Genomic DNA, 12,882 nt, shown 5'->3' on the forward strand with positions numbered 1-12,882 from the left:
CTCTTGTAGTGCACACATACATGAGCTTCTTAGAGCTTTCTGACTGTAAATGCCTTTGTAAATATGAAGAGTTCTTTATAAGCGAACAAAAATAGTTCATGATAGTGCTTTAAGTCAGCAAGCTCAGTTGCTATGAGCGGGCTTAGTCATCTACACTGAAATTCTCAAGTGCCAGAGGCCTATCAGAATCTTTAGCATAGTACAAATTGCCAATATTGTTTAGAAGTTAGATTCTATTTTATTATTTCTTAATTTATTTATGTTAATTTATATTTTTATAGTGGTTATTTTATTAAATATCATTTTAGAATAATTCTAATTTCAACTAAATACAATTATAATCTTTTCTGGAGTTTGATGAACTTTAAAAAATAGCATTATTGAGGTAGAATTGACATACAGTAAACTGCACATATGTAAAGTGTACAGTTTTATAAATTTTGACATATATATGCACCTATAAAACTATCACCACAAGCAAAGTAATTAACATATTAATTACTTCCAAAAGTGTTCTGGTGCCTCTTTGTAATCTCTTCCTTACTTTCTCTCTCTTCATCCCAGATGATCACTGGAGTGCTTTCTGTCAATACATATTAGTTTGCATTTTTCAGATTTTATGTAGATAAAATCATATAGTATGACCTCTTATTTTGTCTGGCTTATTTTCTCTCAGCATAATTATTTTGAGATAGATTTATCAGTGTTGTTTTAAATATTAACAATTCTTTCCTTTATGCCACTGAGTAGTATTCCATTGTATGTACATAGCATAATTTGTTTGTCTATTTACAAGATGAAGAATTTATATTGTTTAATAGTTTAGCTATTACAAGTACAGTTGGTCTATGTGTATAAGTTTTTGTAAGGACATACACTTTCTTTTCTCTTAGGTAACTACCCAGGAGTAAAAAGACCAGATCATATGATAGGGTGTATGTTTAATTTTTTAAGATACTAACAAATTGTTTACCAAAGTAGTTGGACCATTTTATACTTCCCTCCAGAAGCGTATGTATTATTCTGCCTCCTCACCAGCAAATGGTATGGTCAGTTTTTGCATTTCATTTTCCTAATGACTAATGATGTTGACCACCTTTCCAAGTGATTATTTACCATCTGAATAACTTTTGAAATGTCTATTCAAATCTTTTGTCCATTTTTTATTGGGTTATTTATTTCTTATTATTGCACTTAAAGACTCCTTAAAATACGCATTCTGGATATGAGTTCTTTAACTTCTATGTTATTTTCAAATTATTTCTTCCAGTCTATGGCTTATATTTTCATACACTTAGCAGTGTCTTTCAAACAGTAACTATTTTAAATTTTGATTAAGTTCAGTTTATCAATGTGTTCCTTTAAGGTTTATGGGTTTTGTGTCCATATAAGAAATCTTTGTCTAACCTAAGTTTATGAAGTCTTTCTTTGTATTTTCTTCAGAAATATATTCTTTTAGATATTACATTTAATTTTATGATCCATTTTGAGTTTATTTTTGTAGATGGGGACAAAAAGAGCATCAATGTTCTTTTTTTTTAACAGAGATAAACTATTTTTCCAGCTCCATTTATTGATAATAATTTATTTTGAAATTTTAAGCAACATTAATAAAATCCATTGCTTTTGTATTTGTTTATCAAAATGAGGAAGGGGTAAAAAGTGGTAATATGCACAAGTCTGGCTTATGAAAGAAACTTTCAGTGACATGTCACTGCTTACTAACATTCAAAAGTAAATGAAAAAAGGGGCCACTGGCCATTAAGCTACAGACTGAGAAAGAAGAAATATTTTTTTTCTTAGTCTGTAGCATAGATTGCCTGTTTGTTTAAAAATCAACATTTCTAAATTGCCCATATCTAATGTACTATTAATTAGATAAATATTACATATATTTTAATTTGGTAAATCATCATAGTAAAACTGCAATTATTCTGTTTGTTAGTTTCTTTTGTTAATTCATTTATTTAACCAAAAAAAACAAAAACAAAACAAAACAAAACAAAAACCCCAAAACATCATTACATGCCTAGCAGGCACTGGGTTAGAAAGATGGTTTTAAACAGCACAGCCACTGGGAGTACAGGCATTGGGGTCGAGAGATGTGGCTCAAATCGACCTCTCTAGACAGTGCAGATGACCTCATAGAATAGATACAAGATTTAAACAAGATAGTACATACAAGGCTTGGTATGGTACCTGACACAGTCAGGACTCAACCTGGGGAAGTTATAATTATCTCAATAATAACATAAAGCTCCCTATAGCTTTAATAGTTTCAAAGATATTAAATACCTTAACAGAATCCCTGGAAAAAACAGTACAAGAGAAAAAATAACTAGAATTCCATAGTGAATAAAATGTTTAAAATAGACATTATTTTCCCAGCTATAAGTAATAACCTTAACTATGGAATCTTTAATTTGCCTGGGTGGCCAGGAGGAGTCCACTGCTATCATTGATGTTCTTGGCTGAGCTCATTAAATACATCATAGATTGATATTTGAATTTGATCAACAGAATAGAAGAAATTGGTAAAATTCCCAATTTTACCTTACAATATTGGGAGCCTCAATATTGCAAGGTAAAAAAGAGTAAATTTTTATTTTAATAATTTTATTCTCAAAGTGGCATTTAAGAAAGGATAGAGGTCCCCTTTAACCTTAAGACACTATAAAAAATTCAAAATCGAATAATGTATCCAATTGCTTTTAAAGAATTTCTACATTTTCTTAAGTTTGATTAGACATAATATGTGTGTGAATTGTTATAATATCTCTTTCTTGAACTAGTATATATACCAGACCTACCATTGTAAAGAACAGTAGAAATTTTTACCCTTTGTACTCTTTAGTCTATTTTTAACATTTCTAGTGTCACAAGCAAATTTTTGGGCAAGAATTGCTATTGGTATTAGAAATCTCCTTTCTAGATATCAGGTTAATAATAATAATAGAGTTTTGAATACATTTATAATTTAAACTCACAATAATTCTATTATATAGGTAGTTATTTATCATTTCTATGAGAAGAAACTAAAAAATCAGATAATTTAATTAACTTACTTGATATCACAAAGTAACAAAAACAGTAATCAGACCTAGGAAGTGCATTTACAGAACACTTATGTTCAACAACCCTGCTAGCTGAAAGATACCAGTTAAGGACTATATCAAACTTGAGAATAGTTAAATAGAAAAAATCAAAGCAGACCAGCAGGGCATGCAAGTTCAACATGATAAGTGGTGTGGTGTGGTATGGTGGGCATATTCTCTGTTTGAAAATTACTAATTTTTTAAATTTTATTTTATTATTAATTTCAAGTATACAGTACATTATTTAGACATTTATATAGTTTATGAAATGGTCCCCCTAATTACTCTATCTTCTTTCCAAAAATTACTAATTTTTAATAGTTCTACAAGTGTGGTCGATCTCCATGATGTAAACTGAATACTATTTTACATTATTATCATTCTGATCCCTTGGAATTAGAAAAATTACTAAGTCACAATAGTAACTTGTGACTATTACCCTTTTCTCAGCATTGGCATTTAAAAATATTGATAGAGAGGGATTGGTTCTTGCTCTAGTAAGTCTCCAGAAGTTGTTCTGTTTCCCTCAGTGCTTTCTCTTCCCTATAACACATCATCTGATATTGTGGAGGCATTTGCTGGCATGCTCATGGTTTAGCCAGACACAAATTTTCCACCAATAGACTTCCGAAGGTACTAGAAGTGAAGCCAGAGTGTTCCAGCTTAAAAGTCAGTAGAGGCTCTTTTAGATCAGTTCTTCACATGGTCTTCTCTAGGCTGCTGTTAACACAGGCTCTACAGAATTCTGCAGCATTTACCTCTTAAGCTTTATTCTTGGCAGTTTCTCTGGCTCTGTTTCAAACTGTAAAATCCTCTATAATTTATATGATTCCTTGGGCTCTAACATCTCACTATGACATCTATGTGGATACTGTAACTTTGGCCTGTGGTGATACATGCGTAAAAGACTCACTTCCAAGCTTTGTGAATCACATCATTTAAGAGCACAATGCTGTCAACATTAATATATAGTACCTCAGTGCGATGGGACAGTAGGGACCACTTCTTCTCAAAGCTAGGTCATATTTGAAAATTCATCCTTAGTGTTTGCAATTCAAATAGCCCATTCACAACCATCTGGACAACACTCTATAATGTTCTCTGAGGCAAAATATTCTTACAAAATCATTTGTGCAAAATAGCACAATCCTGCTTTTCTGTTATAAAAGGCTGTCTTAGTAGCAATGTGCTCCTCCAAATAAAAAGTAAGTAGGTGAAAGTATAAGTAGTTTTCTTTCTTTCTCATTTCATCTCTCTCTCTCATCTTTGGAAAGCATATATGGAGTCTGAAGCATAACTGTCATCTTGATAATACAGTGATGAGTTATACATTACTATTATTCCTAATATCCTACTCCCTCTGATCAGTGGTGCATACAACTATATTTATTGCTGCATATAATTGAATTTGGTCAATAATATATGGATGGAAATATGTCGCTTCCAGGCTGAGGCAGTGGAAAATCCCTGTGCCACTCTCTGTCTCTTTTTCCCTCTGCACTGGGGACCATGGAAGCATTGTGCTGAGATGGCTGAACCAGAAGATCAAAGTGGCTTAGATTGTTTTATCATTGCATGGAGAGCTGCCACAGACAGATTCACTTGAATCCACAGTGGACTTGATAAGACCAAAATTCATTTTGATTGTATTGAGTCCCTGAGGTATAAGCATTCTTAAATATCACAGCATCTCGCCTATCTTAAATAAGAGCAGTAAGCATAAGAATGAAGGTTTATGCACTAAAGATAGTGTAGCAAAAATATTGAAATAGCCCTGTTCCCAGAAGCATTATTGAGCTTCCAGACTTCTTGAGTGGGAAACAAAACAAAACAAAACAAAACCTATTAGTTAAGTGACTTAGTTGCTTTTGTTTTGATTTGCTTTATTTTGTATATTTAACTGAAAGCACTACAAACTAAATATATGTATACATATTCACACATGCTACCTTTTCATGTTACAATATAATGCATAAAAGTTTATCTCACTATTCATTTGCTCTTGAACTTCTGAAAGCAGCTGTCTTCACTTCATTGATGACCAAGACAAATAACTTGACTCTGCATTACCATTAGAGGATACATTGGGCATGATGACCACATCACTGAAATTCAAGAAGTCTTTCCTTATTTCTCAGTGTAATCTTTCTTGTTTTAAAAATAGTCTAGCTTTATTTATTTTTTTTCACTATGATGAAAGCATGGAGAACGACAATTGTTCAACATCTGAAAACTCTGCACCTATTTGAATAATAGGCCGTTCTGCAATGTGGAAAAATTCCACTCTCTACTCTCTTTTATGCCAGACTTATGTGTGCTTTGTTATTTTCACTGGATAAATATAAGGACTATCGAAGTACAAACTTGCAAAACAAAATAAACAGTTCATTTCTTTCTTTCTTGTCTCAGATCCAATAGCTTTCCAGATTTAGCTTCCATTTATTAGAAAGGATTGAAATTACTTATTGGAATTTCTTAGCACTCTTTTATAAACCTGATGAACAGGTGTAATTGTGTTTGGTAGATCAATTTATCCATTGCACCATGCCCTGAAAATATGCTAGGGTTATCAAATACCAGCAAATAGCCTGGTTGTTTAATTATATCAAGTAAATCTATGCCTTTTGATAGAAATAATCATTTCAAAATAAAATAATAAATCTTACACTCTATCTAATTAGTTAGATTATCTTTCCCCAAACTCAAATTTCAAATTAATGGGCATAAATTCACCACCTATACAACCTACCGATAGAATCTTATCAACATAATGCATGTTAGCACCTATATTATTAAAATTCTACCAAAGCCTAAAATAGTGAGGACAGGCATGAATAATCATTTAACATTAATTTTAACACAAATTTTTCCTTGTGATAGAAAATTCTCATTATTTTATTTTCACTTCTACAAACAAGAGTACCTTGAAGTATTCAATCACGTGTACATCAGTGTAATATTTCAACATGTTTTCATTATTGAGATGCGAAGTGTGCATTTATCTTTCTCTTGACTATTATCTTTTATAGTAAATAAGCACTGCACAAAATGCAACACATGCTATTCAGTTCAACAAATATATTGAGAATTGACTAGTGATCAGTACTGGGATTTTTATTGTTCCCCTGGTAATCCTGATATTGTCATCACATAACTAGGTCCATTGAACTCCTCAATTTAATTAAGTTAACTGAATCGTTTTTATGGGAATTTATTCTTCTTCACTACTGCAAATCTGTGGACTTCCCAAGAACAGTAGTTACTCCTTTACAAACATGGTATCTTATTCAGTTTCTTTTTGTAGTAGGAGTCTTGAAAGTGTTTGTGGAAAAATAATAAATTGACATCTTTTCATGTTAATATCTAAATGATAAGGAGGAATTTTTAAAAGAGGAACAGGCTAAGGGGCATGGTTAATGATCTCAATTTCTGGAGATAGCTTTTTAGATTGAGGAGGTAAATATCAAATGTACATGTAAGAAAATATTTTTAATATGATTCTTCAAGAATGTGATGGCCTTGATATTGAGCATTGACTTATGTGTTGAGCAAACTCTCCAGCCAGAATTTTTTTTTAATATTCCTCCACTCAAACAACAAACTCGAAAACATGAGTTAATGTTGATTTATTTACCTTAAGGAAATAATGTTTATTTATTTACCTTAAGAAAAGATGAAAGGATCATTAGACATAAGGGGATTATGTTTACTTTGTTTAAAAAGGTTAAATTTGGTGACATTAATAAAATTTAAAAAAAGATATGTGTGCACTGATGGATGAATGGATAAAAAATGTGATACATATAATTATATAATCATATACATATATTTATATACATATATGCATATAATGATATATACACTTATATAATGGAATATTACTCAGCTATAAAAAGAAGGAAATCCTACTATTTGTGACAACATAGATGGAACTCAAAAGCATTATGCTAAGCAAAAAAAAAAACAAAAAAAACAAAAAGAAACTCATAGAAATAGAGAAACAGAGAGTAGAATGGTGTTGGCCAGCAGCTGGCAGGGACTTGGCAGGGTGTTGGTCAAAGGGTACAAACTTCCAAATATAAGATGGATAAGTTTTTGGCATCTAATGTACAGCATGGTAACTATGGTTAATAATACTGTATGAAATACTTGAAAGTTGCCAAGAGAATAAATCTTAAAACCAAAATAGTAATTATGTGAAGTGATGGATGTGTTAACTAACCTTACTGTGATAATCATTTCACAATACATATGTGTATAAAATCATCACATTGTACACCTTAAATTTACACAATGTTTTATGTCAATTATATCTTTATAAAGCTGGAGGTGCATAACAACAAAAGGCATCACAAGGAAAGAAAAAAAAAACCTTAAATCATAATAATGATTATCTTTGGAGAAAAAGAAGAGAGAATGAAAAGGTTTCTATTGTCCTGATAATGGTTTACTTTTTATCATAGGTGACACTTAATTGGTTGTGTTTACTTTATGGTAATTTACCTGCACAATCACTATTTACATAGTTTTCTCTATAAATTAACAATTTTTAATATCTAAATTTTATTTTAAAAGAAGATATAGAGAATGGATTTTTAAGACGAAAGATAATGAGTTCAGTTATATATATAAATGCCAGTTGTGGAGGTGTCTAGTAAATAATTATTTACCCTTAGAGCTGAGGGAAATATACTGTTAGAGGTTGAGATTTTTAAAGTTATCATAATATAATTCCATTAGGACCGATAAAATGGTTAAGAATTTATGATTAGGAAGCATGACCAGAACAAAGCTTTGGAATGCAGTCAGATATGCAATTAGTAAAAAGGGCCTTTTTTAAAACACTACCCTCTGTGCATTTCCTAGAATCATCAGAAGGCAAGATAAGTAGTTGGGTACAAAATTCAGCCAGTTGATGGGAATGAGCCAACATCAAATTTCAAAGTTTAACTCTTGTCGATAAGTCTTATAAGTAGAGTTGTAGAATATACAGAAAGAGAAATTTCTTAAGTAACTGGGATTAGTAAACATTGCCACACTAGATGGATTTACCTAGATTCTCCAGTTGTTAACATTTTAGCATATCTTTCTTTTTTTTACTTATAATTATTATTTTCAGAATATACTCCTACATGAACACAGAACAGATATATTCAGAAAATATAGCATTGATACAATACTATTATGATTGTCTGTTCGTCCACCCATCTGTCTGTCCATCTATCATCTATCTATCTATCTATCTATCTATCTATCTATCTATCTATCTATCATCTATCTATCTATCTATCATCTATCTATCTATCTATCTATCTATCTATCTATCTATCTATCTATCTATCTATCAATACTATTATAGTCCATTTTCAACCTTCATAAATTTTTCTAGTTCTATCTTTAATAAGAATTTTTTTCTGTCCAGGATCTAATAAGGACCACACATTTTATTTAGTGTTCATGTCTTTTTAGTCTCTTTTCATTTGGAACAGTTCTCTGCATTTTTTGTCTTTAATTGATTGTAGCTTTTTAAGACAGTGTCATTTTTTAAGAGTATAAGCTTGTATGTGTGTGTGTGTGTGTGTGTGTGTGTGTGTGTGTGTGTGTGTGTGTAGGATGATAATTGTTTCATCATGACTACAATTCATTCAAATTTTACATTTTCGGCAAAATTATCATATTCTGACAGGTGACAATTTATATGAGTTTTGAAAGATGGAAAGAAACATTATATAGAGAGATGAAGTGTGGCACAGAAGAGAGTTTAGAACTAGGGATTGAACTGAAGATTCTTAATCCTAATTCTAGCCCCTTACCACTAAATATAGATGCTATGGCTAGTTTATATATGGCCTGATATATTTTTAATCAATGTGAAATTATTAGAAATTAGATGTGTCAAGTGGAAAATTTGAACCATGCTTTCAAAAGATTTACTTAGTTACAATATTGTTAGAACTGGTTTTCTAAAGAAAACATTCAACACTACTCCTGAATTAATTACAGATATAGGAAACCACTAATCTCACAGAAATCTCACAGGTATGTTTTTTGGTAGAGTAAAAATGAAGAGTTTTTGTCTTTGGGGCAAAGATGCGATATCCAGTATTAAAGCAGGCCTCCACATGTAATTATTAACACCTGTGCATTTGGAACATTCTACATGACTTGAACATGGCAACATTACTGGATATTGTAGAATATCTAGTATTCTATATGGAAGCATAAATAGTCACACTCTTGTTAGACCATCTCCTTATGGGAGATAAAGTAAAGCCAGAGAAAGGATGATTTACCTAAATTTACAGAGCTAGAAAGTGGTGTAGGTTTACCTCTTATCTTGGATTCTCAATCCATTGTTCAACTGATGGATGCCTACAACATGCTTCCAGAAATCACAGAGTTTCTACTTCACGAATAGTTTCTTGCCATGACTATCACCTTGGTAGATTAGGCCTTTCACAGTTGGGCCTAAGTCTTCCAATGACAGTTTAGTAATAGAATGGGGAGTGCCAAAAAGATTCACAACTTCTTTACCAGACCCACTTTTAGCTTCTTTTATCTTGAACTTCAAGCGTTTACTTACTAAAGTGGGCTGTACTGTATTTTTCAGATCAGTGTCAAGTTTCAAATGCCATAGATCACAAGAGAAATCATTTTTTTCATGTGATTCCCCAAATATGAACTCAGTAAGACTTTTATCAGCCATGTTTCTTATCTATTAGCAGTATTGACTTTGCCATGAAATGAGAGTAATTCAATTTTGAATTATATTATAAAACTGTAATTTTTATAGCTGTGCCTACTAGTTTTACAGTAGTTCAGGCTATGTCAGGGTTTTCATGCTGAAGCTTTATATTTCCAAGTTTTACAATCAGACATTTAAAAAAATGACTTTTGAGACTGCATTGGCACCTGTGAAAAATCCACATCAGGCTTTTTATTCAAAGACGCCCACATAAATAGGCAAGTCCTTTTGCTTAATAACTTTCATTATTAGTTTGGCTCTGGGAACTAATGATACATTTTTCTAAGGCTATGGATGGGTCCACTCTTGGGCTTGTTCAGCCCGGCATCAGGTGAAGAGCTCTATGTGGTGCTATAAATAGAAAGTAGAAGATGTGATACTAGTCACCCAAGTACCTATTACCTATATGACTATGAGCAGGTTAATGTTGTTGCGACTCAAGTTAGTTAAAATTAAAAATGGGGAAAAATATATTCTATCTTCCTGAAGGCAAGAGGCTGGACCTTTTGAGGTCCTTTCTGATGCTCCCCAATATCTGAGTTTAAATAAAAAGGAAGAGGCAGCTAATCTAAAGGATCCTCAGAATCAGGAGAGAGATTGCTGCCTTCATCGTGTATTTGAGACACATAACAAGAAGATCATTTCTCCAAATATCCAATATAAGGCAGATACCTGACTTAAAACATTTTTACTTAAATTATTTGATAAATTGCAATAAAATTCTTAGCTATTAATAACTTGGCATGAGTATTCTGGAGAAAGATCTATATTGATATACTTGAGAGGCCATGACAGAAAATGGCCATAAAGGAAATTACTAGGCACTGATGGAAAGCTCCCTGAGGTCAGAGAGAATAGTGAACTAAGAGAGTGAAAGGCCATGTTGGGTAAGTTGAGACTTCCTGCATAATCCTGCTCAAGGTTACTAGTACTCATTCATTTATACTTAGTTCCACTCTACACAAATTTAAGCCCTTTATAGACAAGGCAATGTTTTGACATCATGCTGGGTTAAAATAAACGAAATGATCTTTATTCGACTTAATGTCGAGGATGCTATGTGAATTCTTTTTTTAATAATTTTTTATTTTTCCAATTATAGTTGACAATATTACATTAGTTTCAGGTGTACAACATAGTGATTGTACATATAATTTATGAATTAAACCAGTATCTGTCTGAAACCATACATATTATTAACTTAATTCCTATGCTATACTTTATATCCCCATGACTATTTTGTAACTACCAATTTGTACTTCTTAATCCCTTCCCTTTTCACCCATCCCCCAATCGCCTTCCCATGTAGTACCATCAAAATGTTCTCTGTATCCATGAGTTTGTTTCTGTTTTATTTGTTTGTTCATTTTATTTTATAGATTCCGTATAAGTGAAATCATATGGCATTTGTTTTTTTCTGTCTGACATACTCCACTCAGAATAACACCCTCTAGGTCCATCCATGCTGTTGCAGGTGGCGAGATTCCATTCTTTTTTTATGGCTGAGTAATAGTTCATTGTATACATGTACTACCTCTTCTTTATCTGTTCACCTATTGATGCACACCTAGGTTATCTCCATATCTTGGCTATTGTAAATAATGCTGCAATTAACACACTGATGCACATGGCCCTTCGAAGTAGTGTTTTGCATTTCTTCAGATAAATACCTAGAAGTGAAATTTCTGGGTTCTTCTTTGTCTTTTGTTATATATAGCTTTTGTTTTAAAGTCTATTTTGTCTGGTATAAGTACTACTACTCTAGCTTTTTTTGTAGTTTTCATGTTCATAAAATATATTTTTTTCCATCCCTTTACTTTCAGTCTGTGTATGTCTTTTGATCTGTAGTGAGTCTCTTGTAGGCAGCATGTGTAAAGTTTTTTTCTTATCCATTCGGTCACCTACCTTTAGATTGGGGAGCACCTAATTTCATTTACATTTAAAGTACTTGTTGATAGATATGTAGTTATTGCCATTTTACTATTCATATTTTTTAGCTTTTTTTTCTTTTTTCTTCTTGAAGTCCCTCCAACATTCCCTGTAATACTGGCTTGGTGGTAATGAACTACTTTAGCTTTTTCTTGTATGGGAAGCTATTTATCTATCCTTTGATTCTAAATGATAGCTTTGCTGGGTAGACTATCTTGGTTGTATGTCCTTGCTTTTCATCACAGAATATTTCCTGCCAATCCTTTCTGGCTTGCAAAGTTTCTGTTGAGAAATCACCTGATCATCTCATGGGAGCTCTCTTGCAGGTAATTAAGCGCTTTTTTCTTGATGCTTTTAGGAGTCTCTCTTTGTCTTTAAACTTTGGCATTTTAATTATGATGTGTCTTTGTGTGGGACTCTTTGGGTTCATCTTATTTGGGACTCTCTATGCTTCCTAGGCTTGTATATCTATTTCCTTCATCAGGTTAGGGAACTTTTCCATCATTATTTCTTGAAACAGGTTTTCAATTCCTTGCTCTCTCTCTTCTTCTGGTATCCCTATAATATAAATGTTGTTACACTTGATGTTGTCCCAAAGGCCCCTTGAACTAGTCTCATTTTTTTAAATTCTTTTTTCTTGTTGCTGTGCTGATCGGATGTTTTCTGCTTCTTTATTTTCTAAATAAATCCCTGATTTGATCTTCTGCTTTGTCTAATCTACTGTTGATTTCTCCTAAGATATTCTTCATTTCAGTTTTTGTATGTCTCATTTCTGACTTGTTCTTTTTTGTTTTCTATCTAAATTTTTCTGTTTTCTATCTCTTTGTTAAAGTTATCACTAAGTTCCTCTACTTTTCCTCTAAGTTCATTGAGTATCCTTTAACCAATGTTTTGAACTCTGCATCTAGTAGATTGATTGTCTCCATTTTGTTTTGTTTTGTTTTTTTCTGGAGCTTTATTCTGTTATTTCATTTGGGAAATTTCTTTATCTCCTCATTTTGGTTACCCCGCTGTCTTTGTTTCTATGTATTAGGTAGAGCTGCTGTCTCCCAGTCTCAGTAGATTGGCCTTATGTAGTAGGAGTCCTGTGGGACACAGACACACACTGTCCCC

This window comes from Pteropus alecto, unplaced genomic scaffold, assembly GCF_000325575.1.
Source record: "Pteropus alecto unplaced genomic scaffold, ASM32557v1 scaffold467, whole genome shotgun sequence".
Taxonomy (NCBI): Eukaryota; Metazoa; Chordata; class Mammalia; order Chiroptera; family Pteropodidae; genus Pteropus; species Pteropus alecto.